At 32.5% G+C, this 18,319-nt stretch overlaps 1 pseudogene; it reads left to right on the top strand.

The window, feature by feature from the left end:
* Positions 1–13,384, top strand: part of LOC142322435 (ADP-dependent glucokinase-like) — a 36,960-nt pseudogene extending 23,576 nt beyond the window's left edge.
* Positions 13,385–18,319: the final 4,935 nt, after the last annotated feature.

The following is an 18,319-nucleotide window of genomic DNA, read 5'->3' as shown; positions in this document are numbered from 1 at the left end:
GCACAAATTGATTTTATATCGATTACTTTCTATAAAGCAGTACCGCTGTTTATTTCAACAAACTTTGCTCTTTCTGAATTCACTAATAACTATATTTCTTTCAAAAGTATGAATGAATCTTACACAACACTTTCTCTTTGAGGGTATACATTTTTACCTCCTTACATTCATAATATAACAGAAAATAATAATCCAATTAACAAAGTTTCCAATCTAATATCAGCTGTGATGCAAATATTGTGTCCAATTTTCCTGGTTTTAGAGTAAATATTTTCCAACTAGAGACATAAAAATAACAATAATAATTTAAGATTATCCAATGTTATCGATATCCTGATTTTCCAATACACCCTCAAACATTATGCCATTTATTTTTGGTGACTGAGCACATCCATTTTTACAAACAATAAACTAAAAAAATAATCCAAATGATAAACATAAAAAACTATATTTTTTACATTATCATTCATTAATAACAGCTATGAAACTGTGGAAATAAAACTGGCCAGCTTATACACCCCAACCAATCAATTACCAAACAAATAAAAGAACTCCACTCTGTTCAGCCATCAATATTCCTTAACTAATACTCTACCTAACCAATCTCTATATGAATTAAAAATAATCTACACTATAAGCCCACCTTTATTCTCTTGCTTAATGAAGCAATAATTGCATTTTTTCAAGCAGCTTGTTCTTTAAACTGTTCAGTTTCCACTTGTAATTCAGCAGCACGCCGATCACGACTTCAAAGTGATATCTTCATCTCTTGCAGTTAAACAAAATATATTTAAAGTAGTTATTATTAAACTAGATAATTTTAAAATTTACTTACAATTAATAATAAAATCAATATTATATTTTTGTACTAAGAAAGTCTTGCTTTCTTCTTTTTACTGACAAAAAACTACTTTATATCTTCAAAAGAGATGTTAAACAAAAGATATCTTAATAATGTCACAGGAAGGAACATTATGAAGTAAAATACAATTTTCTTCAGTCAAAATAAGGTTTAAACAGGTAACACAATTTTTTTTAAACTAAGTAATGTAACATTTTCAACATATTTTAATCGTTTAAATAAATTTGCTGTAAAATAATCCCTCACTGTTTGCAGTTTTACTTATTGGCAGTTGCCTCATCCAATTTTTTTGGGTGAATTTTACTAGTATAACTGCAAATAAATTAACATTTAGTACAGCAGTTAACAAATGCTTTGTTATTACTGTACTATCTTTTACCATTTGAAAACAATATTCTCACCCGTATTTGGGAAGAGGTTATCAGCATTACAGGAAAATATATTAAATAATAAACATAATATTTATTTAATAATAGTACAAGATAATAAATTTACACAAAGCCTACATGATATGTATATTTTTGTGAAAATGTTTATTTTAACTGAACCTAATTATGATGATAAAGAAAATACAAGCATTGCCAGCAACTGCTTTGTCGCTATCAACAAACTTGGTGTCAATGCTGACATTTGCAAATCACAGCAGTTGGTATGCGGGCTACTTATGTCATTTTCATTTTCTCCAGCTCAGTATTTATATTAATAGAACCAACTGGCAAGTTGCAGTTGTGTATTGAGCAGATACATTCAGTTTGTGTGTGGTTTTAGTAAGATTTGAGACACACATCATGGGGTTTTTTTTTTTTTTTTTTAATAAGTCTGGTCTTTTCTTTTCATTTTATCAATGAAAAGATGACAAAAAATATTAAGACTCTAATTAGGGAGGTTGACTTTCTTCATAAACTAAAAACTAGTGAAAGCATAGCTTCAGTAGCAAAATTATGTAACATTAATGAATCAATTGTTCACTACATAAAGAAAAAGTAAGGACAAGTTTAACGGTAGGTTTTCTCAATTGGCTACGATTGTTTTTGTATGTCATGACACAAACATTGAAAAAACCAAAACAGCTTTGAATTTATGGATCAAAGATTCAAACATAAACAGAATCTCTCAGTTCACTTCTTATTTGAGAAAAAGCAAAACGTTTGTTAAATCTGTGAATGAGAGTAGGACTAGTGCAATTATGTTTTCTGCTAGTAAAGACTAGTTTACAAACTAGCCTTTACTAGTTTAGTAAAGGTTTGATGCAGCTCTCCAAGATTCCCTATCTAGTGCAAGTCGTTTCATTTCAGTATACCCTCTACATCCTACATCCCTAACAATTTGTTTTACATATTCCAAACGTGGCCTGCCGACACAATTTTTTCCTTCTACCTGTCCTTCCAATATTAAAGCGACTATTCCAGGATGCCTAAGTATGTGGCCTATAAGTCTGTCTCTTCTTTTAACTATATTTTTCCAAATGCTTCTTTCTTCATCTATTTGCCGCAATACCTCTTCATTTGTCATTTTATCCACCAGTCTAATTTTTAACATTCTCCTATAGCACCGCATTTCAAAAGCTTCTAATCTTTTCTTCTAAGATACTTCGATCGTCCAAGTTTCACTTCCATATAAAGCGATGCTCCAAACATACACTTTCAAAAATCTTTTCCTGACATTAAAATTAATTTTTGATGTAAACAAATTATATTTCTTACTGAAGGCTCGTTTCGCTTGTGCTATTCGGCATTTTATATCGCTCCAGCTTCGTCTATCTTTAGTAATTCTACTTCCCAAATAACAAAATTCTTCTACCTCCATAATCTTTTCTCTCCTATTTTCACATTCAGCGGTCCATCTTTGTTATTTCTACTACATTTCATTACTTTTGTTTTGTTCTTGTTTATTTTCACGCGATAGTTCTTGCGTAGGACTTCATCTATGCCGTTCATTGTTTCTTCTAAATCCTTTTTACTCTCGGCTAGAATTACTATATCATCAGCAAATCGTAGCATCTTTATCTTTTCACCTTGTACTGTTACTCCGAATCTAAATTCTTCTTTAACATCATTAACCGCTAGTTCTATGTAAAGATTAAAAAGTAACGGGGATAGGGAACATCCTTGTTGGACTGCCTTTCTTATTACAGCTTCTTTCTTATGTTCTTCAATTATTAATGTTGCTGTTTGGTTCCTGTAAATGTTAGCAATTGTTCTTCTATCTCTGTATTTGAATCCTAATTTTTTTTAAATGCTGAACATTTTATTCCAGTTTACGTTATCGAATGCCTTTTCTAGGTTTATAAATGCCAAGTATGTTGGTTTGTTTTTCTTTAATCACTTTCTACTATTAATCTGAGTGCTATAATTGCTTCCCTTGTCCCTATAATTTTCCTGAAACCAAATTGGTCTTCTCCTAACACTTCTTCCACTCTCCTTTCAATACTTTTGCACAGGATTCTAGTTTAGATTTTTGATGCTAGTAAAGCTAATTGTTCTGTATTCTTCACATTTATCTGCTACTGCTTTCTTTGGTATCATGACTACAACACTCTTTTTGAAGTCTGATGGAACTTACCGTTTTTCATAAATATTACACACCAGTTTGTATAATCTATCAATCACTTCCTCACCGGCACTGCGCAGTAATTCTACAGGTATTCCGTCTATCCCAGGAGTCTTTCTGCCATTTAAAACCTTTAATGCTCTCTTAAATTCAGATCTCAGTATTGTATCACCTTTGTAACTACTACAAATTGTATTAAAATCAAAGTAAAAAAAAAAAAAAAAAAAACCTCTGATAAATAATATCTATTTCTGATTGGTTAGTGTTTGAAAAAAGTAGGATTTTCATTGTGGTTGTACACCTGTATCTTAATGAAAATTTGTTTCACAATGGATTTTCAGTATGATAACGGATTCTAACCGCGTAATACAACGGTAGAAAAAATAATTTAAAATTCAACTATTGTGAACTTTAACCACCTCTGCAGATATGTCTATATGTATGCGTACGCACGCATTATAGCTACTAAGGTGTGTTTAAAATTGAATATAAAATTTATAAGTTCTAACTTTGTGATTGGAAGAGTCTGTTCAGTAATGTTAATTGCGTTGGGATCCACACCAAATACTTCTAGGAACTTTGAATAAGGAAGTTCTGTAGATTGAGTTGTATACCTTTTTGAATCTACGAAGACAATTACTTAGTTTTATGGCTTGTAATTTTTCCCTTATTGTTTAAAGGTTCAAGATTTGCTCTGCACATGATCTTACTTTTCTGAATCCTTCTTCATATTCTCCCAGTTGTTAAGTCTATATTAATTCAATTATATTTCGAAGTGCATTTCAAAGGATTTTATTTGTCACAGGTAAGAAGGAAATTCATTTGTTGTTGTTTACTTACGTTTCATCTTCTTATTTGTGTAGTTTATGTATTAATGCATTTTTCCAGTCTTGTGAGATTTTGTTCAGGTTTCTATCTCTCTTCTAGCAAGTTCTTCAGTTTTCTCTTGTTTTTTTCATGATTCTTCCTGTAATTCTGCTGCAGTTAAGTTATCATCTGCTTCCTTATAATTTAATTTCTGGGTAATTTTGTCTATTTTCATTTAATTATGTATTTTGGGTTTTTCAGTTCATGTTGCTAGATTTTGGAATTGAAATATTACCTCAGGTTCTTGGTAGTTTAGTAATTTTTCAAAGTACTTGCTGGAAATTTGCAGTTGTCTTTGTTGTTATGGCCTAATTTTCTATTTTTACCCTAAAGCAAAGGCTGGGTGATTGATATTTGGTAAGTGTGGTAAATTTTAATGTACTTATTTATTTAATTGAAATAGACAGGCATGAAACCCATGAATACAATATAATATTAAAAAAAAAAACATAAGTACTTAACAAAATTATCATTCATAAGTTAGAATAGCTCTTGATAAGGTATTAACTGTACTGTAAGTGTACTTTACACAGTAAAGGTAGTCTAGTAATAGATGATATATGAGATTTGATTAAACCAAGAAAATATTGAAAATTATGCCTAAGCAGTCTAGTCATTATTATATGTAAGTCAAAACTGAAATAATTTAGGATAGTCAAAATAACTACTAAAAATTTTATTAGCAAATATTAATCTGTCCTTGTCAGAGGTGATTCAATTCTTGGTATTTTTAACAAATTAAAAAAATTAATAAAGTTAATGATCGGTAAAGTGCATAGAATCACAGATTTTATAGGCTGCATATCTAAGAAAAATTCTCTGTGGTATTTCTAGTAATTTTAATTGCAAGTCGGCAAAAGGTCACTAGACAACAGAGCCATAATTTAGTACTACAGTATATAAAATGCATAACCGAAAAAATTCAAAAGTTTTGAGGTTGTATCATTTTTAAAAATGTCATTTTTCTATGTTTAATGGTCAAATAGTTATTTAAGTGTGTGTTTATACAGTGCCTATACTTCTTATTCTTTTATATGTCATTATTGTAATGACATAAAAGAATGCTTTATTTTCTTGTTTACGGAAAGTGTTAAAGATAATTTGTATCAGCATTTTTTTTTTGTTTTATGTTTTGACTCGTTTTCTTTCTTTTCTTCAGTCCATTTCTTTCCACAACCATCTTATTTTTCTATTTCTTAACTCATAATTGAAAATTAATTTTCTAAGGACATCCTGATTTCTCATGGTTCCTACAGGCAAGAAAATCCAGGAAATACAAATTTAGTTAGGAAATTTTAGGAAAAAAAATCAGAAAAAACTTTTAAAAATTGCATTTTTGTTACCAAATATTATATTAGTTATTAAATCAGTATTTTTTAAGTAATGCCAAATTATATTTGATATACTTTCCCTTTATATATTTGATATACATGTCCTGTTCTCATTTACATTAACTCAATTATTCTTTTATAATAAAGTGAGGAATATTCCAAATTGCAGTTAATTTTTTCACTGGTGAAATTTTTTAAAAAATTTGCCATTGAAAAATTTAAAGTTGTTAACTGTTCTTGGAATTTATTTCAAACTACCGTGATTTTTTTGTTGTATTCTAGATAATTAATAATTACTTTTAAATGGTGTATAAAAGACTTTAATGACAAGTGGTTAGATATAAACTTACACCCAGAATTCAGTCAGTCGAGAAGAGGTTCCTACCTCTTCTCACGCTGTTATCATACTTTTTGTTATTTGTATAAAATAATTTTACACCGAGCAATATGGATCGAAAGGAAATGATTTCACATAGTTTACTTTGTGAAGTTTGCTGCTTTTCTTGATTAAGATAGCAACCATTGAAAAATCTTTTTATCTGCCGACAGTACTTCAACTCGGAAGACTAAAACTTTGATCTACAGTTGTGAGAACAGTGGTTGTGATATATATGTATATTCTTTGCCCGGACTCTCCCCCTCACCCCTTCTAATCAGAGTAATAGCATTTCAGCAGCAAATGATACATTTGAATCCTGCAAAATGACAATACAATTACTTCTTTTTGTTGTAATGATTATGTTTCTAAGGAGGAGATTATGTGAGTTCTCAATATTGTACAAAATAAGTTATACTTAAGTTTACGTGAAGATATTGGTGCAACTTTTAAAATTACTTTTCCTGATAGTTGTATAGTGTCAAAATTCCAGCTTGGAGCTATTAAATGCTCTTGTCATCAATCATGTTCCTGTAATGTACTTTGATGGCATTCTGCAAATACACTGGACTAATAATGACAAAATATTTTCAAGTAAATATTAGTAACGTTTGTTTTCTTTTCTAGTTTTCTTATCTGTATTACTTTTAGTTTTCCTTTAAGTTTTAATCATTATTTTCTTTATTAAATTGAAATCTATGTATCTTAATGTTTTTAAATAAACCAAGTTATGAAATATAGTTTTCTTTTTACTTGACAAAATAATGTAGGCTAATTTTTGTGAAAAGGTTCAGCAATTCTATGTGTGTGCCAATTGTTTTAAAATTTTTTAAAATTGCTTTAGTTAGCTTTTATTTCTTATCTGTAACTTTTAGTTACCATGATGTTCATCAGCAAAAAACTTATTATAATTTTGTTATTTTTTGTTTTGTACTTTACAGTGTAAATTACTGAAACAATTTATCACAAAAATTAGCCCAATTTTAAATGTATATTGAAAAAATCATTAAAAAATGAACTTAATAATAGAAAAAAAGTGTGAGTTGGGCAGCTACGGGTACGGTAGAGACTGCAAACAAAAATATTTATGTACTTTGTGGAGTAAACGGCAATAGCATATCATTATGAGAGTCAGGAAATTTTAATGAATTGGACAGTAAAGTCAGGAAAAACGAACCTTAAAATTCAGTGAAAATCCTGTTTATAAAAATTTCTTCAATTCATACTTATTGGAGATCCTTTGTAATTGTTTCAATTTAATTTATTTTGATTTTTATTTCAGCAGAAATATGTTAATTTTTAAAGCTCAAAATAATAATATTTAAAAGTTGTTGCCATCAGTTTCATAGGTATATAATTTACAATACTAGGTACTATTGTTAACGAAAGGGAGGGCGGTGCACTCTATTTTTATTTGTGGATTTTCACTTTCTGCTACAAAGTAAAAATAGCTGGTTTAACTGAGATTTAATTGATTTTAGTTAGGTTAGGTAAGGAAATATAACTGACGATTCAGAGTATTGAAGTTTGTATTGTATTACCATAACTTTTTTTCCCCACCCTACTCCCCTCAGCAATACAATATAATTAAAGCTCAACCCAGGGAAGTGTCCCTTTACTCTAAGGGAGCCTTCTCGCTCACCAGCATTAAATCCAGCACGGCAGTTTGGCCACCCCGATCGGATCTTTGATCTTTATTTTGCCTACCTCTAATCCCCGTGAGGGGGTAACCAGGTCCGACTATGTCGTTCCCGGGCCCTGCACGACGGCCGGGTCTCTGTCTTGATTTTATCTCTGACCTACGCTAGTCCTGGCGCCCACTGCTGCTCATCGGAACCGGCTCACCTAAGCATACTGGCACTCAGATGGGGCTGTCCACCCTTCCCTACACCAAAGTCTACGGCATCTCCCTTCAGCGCCCTTGCCGTGTAACATCTTCATAGCATACGTGTCAAGGGCCCTTCAGTTCTCTTCTGAGGACAGCATGAAGGACACCAGGTTTTCAGGTCTTAATCTGTCTAGGTCCGCCAAAGGTGCCATTGTGCACACATAAATATGTTGTGCTCCGCTGTGTCCTCTCTGTTGCAAAACATGCAGCACGGAGTGTCCCGTCTGCCAAATCGATTGAAGTAATGTTGAAACACTCTTGGCCAGAGAGTAATTGTGACATATAAAAATCTATATCGCCATGTTTCCTTTTCGTCCATATCTCTAAGTCTGTGATTAATCTCCTTGTCCAGGCTGCTTCATTTCCAGTCATCTATCTTTCATGCCATGTCTCCATTACAGTAGCCTTGTCCTCACGCTTCCCCATACCATCGTAGCAAAGCTCTTGCACTCTAACTTGAAGGTCAATTGGCAAAGCTGATGCCAACATGCTCACTGCACTGTATGACACGCCGTAACACACCCAACAACGTTCACCTGTGGACTGTGTAAACATGCCCAGTTCCTCATGACTCTCATTGCTCCACTCCAAACCGAGGCAGCATACAATAACACTGAAATTATCATTGACATGATTAATCGGCATTTGGAAGCCCTTGGAAAATCACATTCAGTGATTTCAAGATTTTTTTAGGTCCTTGTACAACTGTCTACTATGTGTTGACTAAATTTACATGATTTGTTGATCTGTACCCCCAGGTACATTATCATGTCTCTCGTAGCAACTGTCCACCTAGCATTAGGTTTATTCTACCCATCATTCTTCTGCCTGTTAGTGTAATGTAATTTATAATATGTATTAAATTTTATTACATATAAATATTTTTTTTTTTTAAATGTTCATGTGTTACCAGTTTAATTGACTTTGTAGATGTGTTTCACTTAAATAAAAATACATTTTCATTAAAAAAATATTTTTGAATGTACTTTTTTTAATAAAGAATGCTGCTCTTAGTTTTTTAGCGAATAAAACATGTAACAACATAAGATATTTATTGAATAAGTTATTAAATTTATATTTGCATTTGTTAATATTGTTTAATGCAGGGAATCTACATTGGATCGCATTAATGTTTAATAAACAAAATTATTTTTGCAGCACCTTTTAAAACAATAAAAAAGTAATTATATTTGACTTTATCTGTTTTACTGATAATTTACATCCTTGGTTCAGAACATCAAGCATTTGTATCTAATTCAAAGAATTAGGGCTTGATACAGCTACCCTTTTTACTGGATTTCCATAACAGTCCTATGTTAAAGAACAATTGCCATGAGAGCTTGAGCGTTACAAATAATCCAGTCAACAATAATTACATTAACATTATTAAAAATATCAGCCATAAAAAAATACAAACACCTTACATTACAGTTATATTCAGCTTCTCGCATTCAGTCTATGAGAACCTATTTATTAAATATCTCTGCCATTACCATATATCTTGACTAAAGTTTATGTACTTTTCAAACTTGAGTAATTTTTAATAAAACTTTTAATTAATAATATAGTGGTAATCAATCTAAGAAATTGTGAGTCCACAGTATGAAGTAGTAGAGGAGTTAGTTTTTGAGATAGTCATTAATAGGTTTTAGGCAGAGCTTACCAAAAAAAGAAGAAAATAAATGATTCAGATTGTTGATGACAGAAAACATGTTCCTATATCATTATCACACAATAAAATTGTTTTATAATGATAATGTAATACGGGAAAACATCTAATAAACTTAAATAATAAGCTTATATAATATTACTTTTTTCCAGTAAGCTGGAGATGTAATAAAAATTTTACAATATTGGTAAGTTAAAACAAATCTCACAAAAGCTTATTTGACATTTATAGTTTATTCTTGGTTTTAGGAGGAACCTTTCGTCTTCAGTGAAAAGGTGTTCTCGCAGGATGCACCATTCATTACATTTAAGCAATGGAAAAACTGCTAATGAAATAAATGCTGGTAGGTAGTATATATAATAAGCATAGGCTATTATCCAGATGGCAGGATAGATGGAGAGAGGAGGGACCAGCCAAGAGAACAAAAGAGCTGAGATCCCTGACCTGCAGGCCTGGCTTGGAAGGAGGCATGGTGAAATAGATTACTATTATACGGGCCATGGTAATTTCAATAATTACCTGCATAAGATTGGGAAAAGACTAGAACCGGCCTGTATGTATTGTGGCCATGATGATGATGCTGACCACACGTTTACTGTTTGTAACAAACGGGCACAATATAGGCTAGATTCAGGAATTGCAGATATGAGGACTGGAGAAATAAATGCTGAAATGTTGCAAAATGGAGAAAAGTAGCCGACTTTATTAGAAAGGTGCTAAAAATAATGGACGCAGACGAAAGGCAACTGGGTTTTTAAAAATTAGATAGGGAAGGGTGGGATAGCCCCAGCGGTGAGAGTCGGCATGCTTAGGTGTGTCAACATCAATGATCCGCTGGGGACTCAAGGGGTAATAGGTACGTGACATTAAGAGAAAAGATGTGACACACGCTGCGGCTAGCCAAGGTATGGTATGATGTCAAAAACACAAATAAAGAGCACTCAAAAGATCTGACCGGCGGGCCGACCTACCATGCTGGATATTAAGCTGGTAGGTGGGAAGGCCCGTTAGAGTAAAACAGACACTCCTCTGGGTGGCGAAATACCAACCAGTTGATTCGACCCAGGGGAGGAGTGAAAAAAAAAGATACCATACCTAAAAGAAAAAATAAATCCTTATTAAAAAAATAATTTATTTAAGATATTTAAAAATAATTTAATTAAGATTTTTTTATCAATCCAGGCTGTCCCTGAGCCAGTCATATAATTTTTTTTCTTTTTTTCAAAACAAAAAAAAATAAAATGCGAAATTTTATTTAGTCTCTTTGGTAAATCAATATGTTATCATAGTAACCGATACATTTTCTTAAAATTACTAGTTTATTTTCCATAAATTGTCAGTTGGAAATTCAAGCAATGTCTTAAACAGTTTTACCAACAGTATTACCAACTTGATTGAGCTCCTACACATTTCACATTTAATTTTACTCTCAGGTAGTGTCATCTTGGAGAATGGAGTGCCTCAAGGTAGTGTATTAAGTGCCACCTTATTTTCTGCAGCCATAAACAGTATTACCCAAATGTGTGCAGGCTCCTATCTCATGTTCTCTATTTGCTGATGATTTTGCTATTTACATTGCAAGCCGTTCAACACCCACAGCAGAGAGACTACTGCAGAACATTATATCTCACCTTGAAGCTTGATCCAGGATTACTGGTTTCACTTTTTCATCCGAAAAAACAAAATGTTTTCTCGGTTACGAAACCCTTCTATGCCACAAGTTTTCCTGAATGGAGAGATCATTACTATCTCTACTTACGTCAAGTTTTTAGGTTTATATTTTGATAGCCGTCTTACTTGGGTCAAACATATAAAAGAATTAAAAACAAAATGTTCCAAACTTCTAGATATGATGCGAGTCCTTACTAACACCAACTGGGGAGCCGATAGGTCATGTATGATACGTTTTACTATTCCTTTGTTCGCTCCCATTTAGATTATGGTTGTGTCACCTACTCTTCAGCTCGTCAAACCGTGCTTAAAATGCTGGATAGTGTACATCGTGCTCTCCTTCGGCTTGCCACAGGCGTGTTTAGATCAAGTCCTGTCGCAAGGTTACTTGTAGACTGTGATGAACCATCACTTTGGGAAAGACGAGACCAGCTTTTATTATCTTATTTTGCTCGTCTCAGAGGACAGCCAAATCACCCGGTTCTTGACTCAGTGTTTAGAAATCCTAATCTAGGAAAGGATGAGGACCATCCACGTCGTACTGCACCTGTAGGTGACCGTACCCGGCATCTGCTGCAGCATATAAATGTTGACACACCGTCATTCTTTCCTACGTATCCTTGCTCATATCCTCTGTGGAGAATAAACCTTATAAATTTTACTTTTGACCTTACGACATACAATAAACAATCAACACTACCTATTATCTTCCAGCAAATCTTTCAGTGTATTCTCTCCAAGATGAAACCAGATGCGGTTGTATACACTGATGGATCGAAACAAAATGATACCGTTGGTTGTGCATTTGTTGTCAATGAAAGAACTTATATGTTTGGTCTACGCGGTATTACGAGTGTGTTTACCGCTGAACTATACGCTATAAATAAGGCTCTAAACATCATTAACCCTAAATATAGAAAAATTCTTATTTGCAGTGACTCGTGTAGTGCTCTCCAAGCCTTAAAAAACTTTTATTCCAAACATCCTATCGTCATTGAAATTTACAACTCAATCTCCGAGTTGAATAATCGTAACACAGAAGTAAGTTTTTGCTTTGTCCCTAGCCATGTAGGGATTCCAGGTAATGAACATGCAGATTCCGCTGCCAAAGATGCATGCAATCAACCTCCTTTAACCACCCGAGTTGCTACTTCTGATTTTACTAATTATGTAAAACAATCTTTAAGATCAAGGTGGCAAGGTGACTGGATGGCTACTGTAGATAATAAACTCCGGAAGATTAAAGATTCTGTGTTGCCATGTGACTCCTCATATTCAAAATCTCGGTGTGAAGAAGTAGTCCTCTGTCGGTTGCGGATAGGAGACACGAGTAGCTGATGACAAGAGGATAAGCACCCCTATCCGCATGATGCAACTGTCGCATGACTGTGCGCCACATACTCGTGGACTGCATATGTTATGCGGCGTTGCGTTGTAAATTTATTATTTTAGTGCTTTTGTTACCCGAGAATGGGCCTTTACACCCATCTCGGACTTTGCTAAATTGTTTCTGCTTTTCTTTTTTGTTTTTTTTTTTTATTATTAGTTTGATTGTTTTAAGTTTTACTTTTACCTACTAGTTTTAATTATTTTTATTTTATTTTATTTTTTTTCATTAAAAAAAATCTGGGCGATGATAACGTGAAGACGTTTTTCACCCTCGAAAAAAAAAAATTATACTAGTATTGGCTCATATACGAAAAGATGCAGTAGAAAAATCACTAACTTCAATGAAACAGGCAGAAATCACCGACATTTTAAACAAACAGTAATATAATCCATTTTTAGAAAGTAAATATTAATACAATAATAAAAGCGTGTTTAAATACTAAAAGAAAGAGTTTCGACACTTATTTCGAGTTCCAAAACTCTCCTCGATACCCTATCCTATATCTTTCAATTGAACTCTCGATAATCCGAACTTTTCGTTATCTGAACAGACACGAATTTTTATTAGTTCGGATCATCCACGGGCTTTTGTATACTGCACTGTCAAAAAATTACTGGGAACCCTGTTGCTCAAGTTGAATTTTTTTCAATTTGAGTTTTCAATTTGAGATGTTCCACTTTCACTAATGTTACATTTCTCTGTGCTTTGAACTACATGACTGCCATGAATCCACGATGAAGAGACATAATTCTTCTGTAGTAACGAGAAGTGTTTTTAAAGTACGATCTGTCTTAAATTTACCACTTATATATGTGATGTAAACAGATGGTGCTTGCATACCTCAATTACTTTAAACAATAGCCAGATATTAGCAACAATTTATTATTTTTGTTATTAGTTTTATATATATATATATATAATGAGTGCTACAATTCAGATCCTGCCAAGTATTAAGTATGAGGTATAATATGATTTTTGACGGCAAAAAACAATTCTGCAGCAGAAATTCACAGGCAAATTTATGGCATATAAGGATAATGGATGGCATATCAGTCTTTTTTACTTGATATGAAAATAATGGAGATTATTTTTTTTAAGCCAAATGGTGACAAGTAACAAGATTTGGGTCTCTCACACAACTGCAAAATTCAAACAGCGTTTTATGAAATGATGACAAAAATCTCCATAAAAACAGAAATTCAAAACACCCACTTCAAGACAAAAAATCATGTAGGAATCAACTTCTGGGATAAGATAGGGGTTTTGTTGGTTGGTTTTTTTTGCCAAGAGAAGAGACTATAAATACTTCATTTTGTATTGATACTAAAAATACTGCATCTTGAATGTAAAACAGAAGGAGAGACATGCTCAATATTGCTTCATGACAATGCTCATCCACATGTTGCCAAGGAAACTCAAGTCTGAATGAACTCAAGTCTGGTTGGAATCAATTGGAACCACCCAGCTTATCCTGACTCGACACTGAGTGATTGTCACTTGTTTCTCTATCTCAAGTGATCCCTTGCTGGTCAGTGTTATGACGACAATGCTGATAAGAAAAATGCTCTACAATAGAGGTTATTTTCACTGGCACCACCATTCTTTGAAAACGCAATGAAAAAACTGATTACAAGATATGAAATGTGCCTTAATAATGGTGAAGATTATGCAGAAAACTGGAAAAGGTATGTTTTCCATGTAATAATAAAAATATCCTCTTTGAAGTTTTTAGTATTTTTTAATAACAAAACTGTACTTACTTTCCAGATATCAGACGTAACTAAATAATTTTAAATAAAATGTATGTACTTATTTTAAGTAGCTGTAGGTGTGAAACCCATTTAAAGTTATCAATGATGAAGATACTAAAATTGTATCTAAAATATTGTACTAAAATTGTATTGTAACGTGTAAAAAAATTCAAAACCTGACCAAAATTTAAACCCAAAATCTTCCATGAAATATTTCAAGAAACTTTTATCAATTTTTATCAAGAAACTTTAAAAACCCAAAAAGGGGCAAGTTTTGTCCTTTTTGTGTGATGTATGTGGTTAATTGAAACCCAACCACCAAAGAACACTATCTAGAGTCTAGAGTCTCTTATCCAGAGTCTAGTATTCAAATCTGTATAAAAGTAACTGTAGAGTTACTTTTATAGTGTAAGGTTCAAATTAACTACCCTAAAAAGTAAAAAGTGATGTTTTCAGTTCTGTAAATTTTGACTTTTTTAAATCAACACTTAATTAAGGGAAAATAGTTTTGCTTGATGTTCTTAGGAAACTAATTTATCAACAGTTGGCAAAAAAAGTATTTAATGACTTTCATCCACCCCTCTCTCTCTCATACACACACACACACACACACATGTGGAGAGAGAGTTTGTATAATCTATCATCGCTTCCTCACCTGCACTGCGCAGTAATTCTACAGGTATTCCGTCTATTCCAGGAGCCTATCTGCCATTTACATCTTTTAATGCTCTCTTAAATTCAGATCTCAGTATTGTTTCTCCCATTTCATCCTCGTCAACTTCCTCTTCTTCCTCTATAACACTATTTTCTAATTCATTTCCTCCGTATAACTCTTTAATATATTCCACCCATCTATCAACTTTACCTTTCGTATTACATATTGGTGTACCATCTTTGTTTAACACATTATTAGATGTTAATTTATATACCCCAAAATTTTCCTTAACTTTCCTGTATGCTCCGTCTATTTTACCAATGTTCATTTCTCTTTCCATTTCTGAACACTCTTCTTTAATCCACTCTTCTTTCGCCAGTTTGCACTTCCTGTTTATAGCATTTCTTAATTGCCGATAGTTCCTTTTACTTTCTTCATCACTAGCATTCTTATATTTTCTACGTTCATCCATCAGCTGCAATATATCGTCTGAAACCCAAGGTTTTCTACCAGTTCTCTTTATTCCGCCTAAGTTTGCTTCTGCTGATTTAAGAATTTCTTTTTTAACATTCTCCCATTCTTCTTCTACATTTTCTACCTTATCTTTTTTACTCATACCTCTTGCGATGTCCTCCTCAAAAATCTTCTTTACCTCCTCTTCCTCAAGCTTCTTTAAATTCCACCGATTCATCTGACACCTTGTCTTCAGTTTTTTAAACTCCAATCTACATTTCATTATCACCAAATTATGGTCGCTATCAATGTCTGCTCCAGGGTAAGTTTTGCAGTCAATGAGTTGATTTCTAAATCTTTGCTTAACCATGATATAATTTATCTGATACCTTGCAGTATCGCCTGGCTTTTTCCAAGTGTATATTCTTCTATTATGATTTTTAAATTGGGTGTTGGCAATTACTAAATTATACTTTGTGCAAAACTCTATAAGTCAGTCCCCTCTTTCATTCCTTTTGCCCAGCCCGTATTCACCCACTATATTTCCTTCCTTGCCTTTTCCAATGCTTGCATTCCAATCTCCAACTATTATTAAATTTTCATCTCCTTTTATGTGTTTAATTGCTTCATCAATCTCTTCATATACACACTCTACCTCATCATCATCATGGGCGCTTGTAGGCATATAGACGTTAACAATCGTTGTCGGTTTAGGTTTTGATTTTATCCTTATTACATTGAGGGTTGTAAGGTTCAGTTAACCCTGCATTCTTCCGCAGTTTATTTTATTAACTCTCAAGAAAAATCTATGATTAAAAACTGTTGTGGCACATTCTCGTAAAGTCTTTGCCATGATCCTGCCTCTGTTCTGCCTACTTGATGCCAGTTAATAATAACATAAAATCAATGAATTCTAGATGAAAAGTTCGAATTTTAAGTGACAAAGCCTAGTGACAATAACATAACAATTTTTTTTTTTTTTTTTGTAACTTATTTAATGGAAAATTATAAGCAGAAGAAGCCATTTGGCATTCTCAGAGGTTAGACGAAGGAGCACCTGATAATGTGGGAGTATATCTGGGTATAAGCAATTTTTCATGCAGTGCAACTTTACAAACTTCAATTGCCCTAAAGGTTGTCATCAGGAAGGGTACCGGCCATAAAATCCTGCCAAATTGCTTCTGCATAACCCAAAAGACAGGATGAAAAGAAAAAAAATGGAAATAAGAGTGCATATTTTTCATTGTTTTATTGTTCCAGACTCTTTTCAGTATATTAAAACATCATATTTAATCAAAACTAATGCCAGTTTTTCTTATTAAAATATTTTATTTCACATTTAAATTTCACATTTAACGATTAAAATTATGTCAGTTCCTAACAGGGAAAAGTAACAAATACATTTCAACATTATAACACACCATGCTGTACATCATGATAAAAATTGAGTATTTTGGTCTCAAACATCTATTGTGGAGAGGGAAGCAAGTTGGAAATTTTCATTATTAAAATACAGCGTTTAGAACTATATTTCAGTCATTTCACAATGCAACGAACAACATGTGAAACGACCGTAATTTGTTTGCAGTTATTTTTTTCTTTATCTGTAAAAAGTCTTTTTTTTTAATTAACTGTTTATTATTAGGTTAAATTAAAGTTGTTTTTTTTTTTTTTGTTTTTGAACACTAGTGAAATTAATATTGAATCAATCCAGTTATTTGTCAAGAAATGAATTATTTTATTTTGTCTGTATTTACAGCTTAGATCTTGTTATTTCTTTAATTTAATAATCTAACTATTATCAACGTATCTTTAGTGTAGGGGACCAATACCTTGCTTTGTCTGCCAATACTTATTAAAAAATCATGATGTTGGTACCACCATGTAAACTCAGTCAGATACGATAATACAGCAACCTGGAGGGCTATGTTAAATCTGCAATTTGGAACACCCCAAAACCTCAAGGTAGGTATGTTAGTAGACAACAGTATGTTGTGCAGGTAGTTGGAAATCAATGTCATGTTACAATTTACTAGATGGTTAAAACTGTATGGTTAAACTAGATGGTTTATCATGTTTTACACATGATAAAGTACAGTTTACCAGACAACTGTGTGGATAATCATGTTAATCTTACGCATAGATATTCAGAGGGATCATCAAACTAGTAAAGGTAACCCGTGAAGATGGAAAACAAGTCTGAACTGTTATAAATAAACAGAGGTAAGGCTGAAACAGTCCAACCTCTGTTTGTAAAATGATGAACACAGTATCAAAGTACGAGAAGATACACAAAATCATTTTGCAACAGAGAACGATTATAGATGATTACAAATATTGATCAAACTTTAGTGAAATATTGGACAATACCTGTGTTCAGACATGAAATCAAGTAATGATTTCTTCTTTATTTAAAATTATTATTTTATCACTTATTATATCTTACACCTATCTCTTAATTTTGTTACATTGTAATACTGGTCTAATTAATTAAGTTTTACTGTGATTTCTCTTAATATATCCAGGTAAATGTTGGAACAATTTTTTTTTATCTGTGGAATATCATATCTCTTTCTTTTTTCTGTTTAGCCTCCCAAACCACCGTAAGGTATTACTTCAGAGGATATTTATGAGTGTAAATGAAGTGTAGTCTTGTAAGTCTCAAGTTAAACATTCCTGAGATGTGTGGTTAATTGAAATCCATGTAAAGGATTTAAAGGATCCCTTTACTAGGATTTGAATCTTAGAACTCTCAACTTTGAAATCAGCTGATTTGCAATGACGAGTTCATAGAGTATCATATATATCCATCCTGTATGTGATCTATATAATATGTTATGTAATGATTACAATAAA

This window comes from Lycorma delicatula, chromosome 3 (genome assembly GCF_047948215.1).
Source record: "Lycorma delicatula isolate Av1 chromosome 3, ASM4794821v1, whole genome shotgun sequence".
Lineage (NCBI taxonomy): Eukaryota > Metazoa > Arthropoda > Insecta > Hemiptera > Fulgoridae > Lycorma > Lycorma delicatula.
This window is presented reverse-complemented; position numbering and strand designations above follow the sequence as displayed.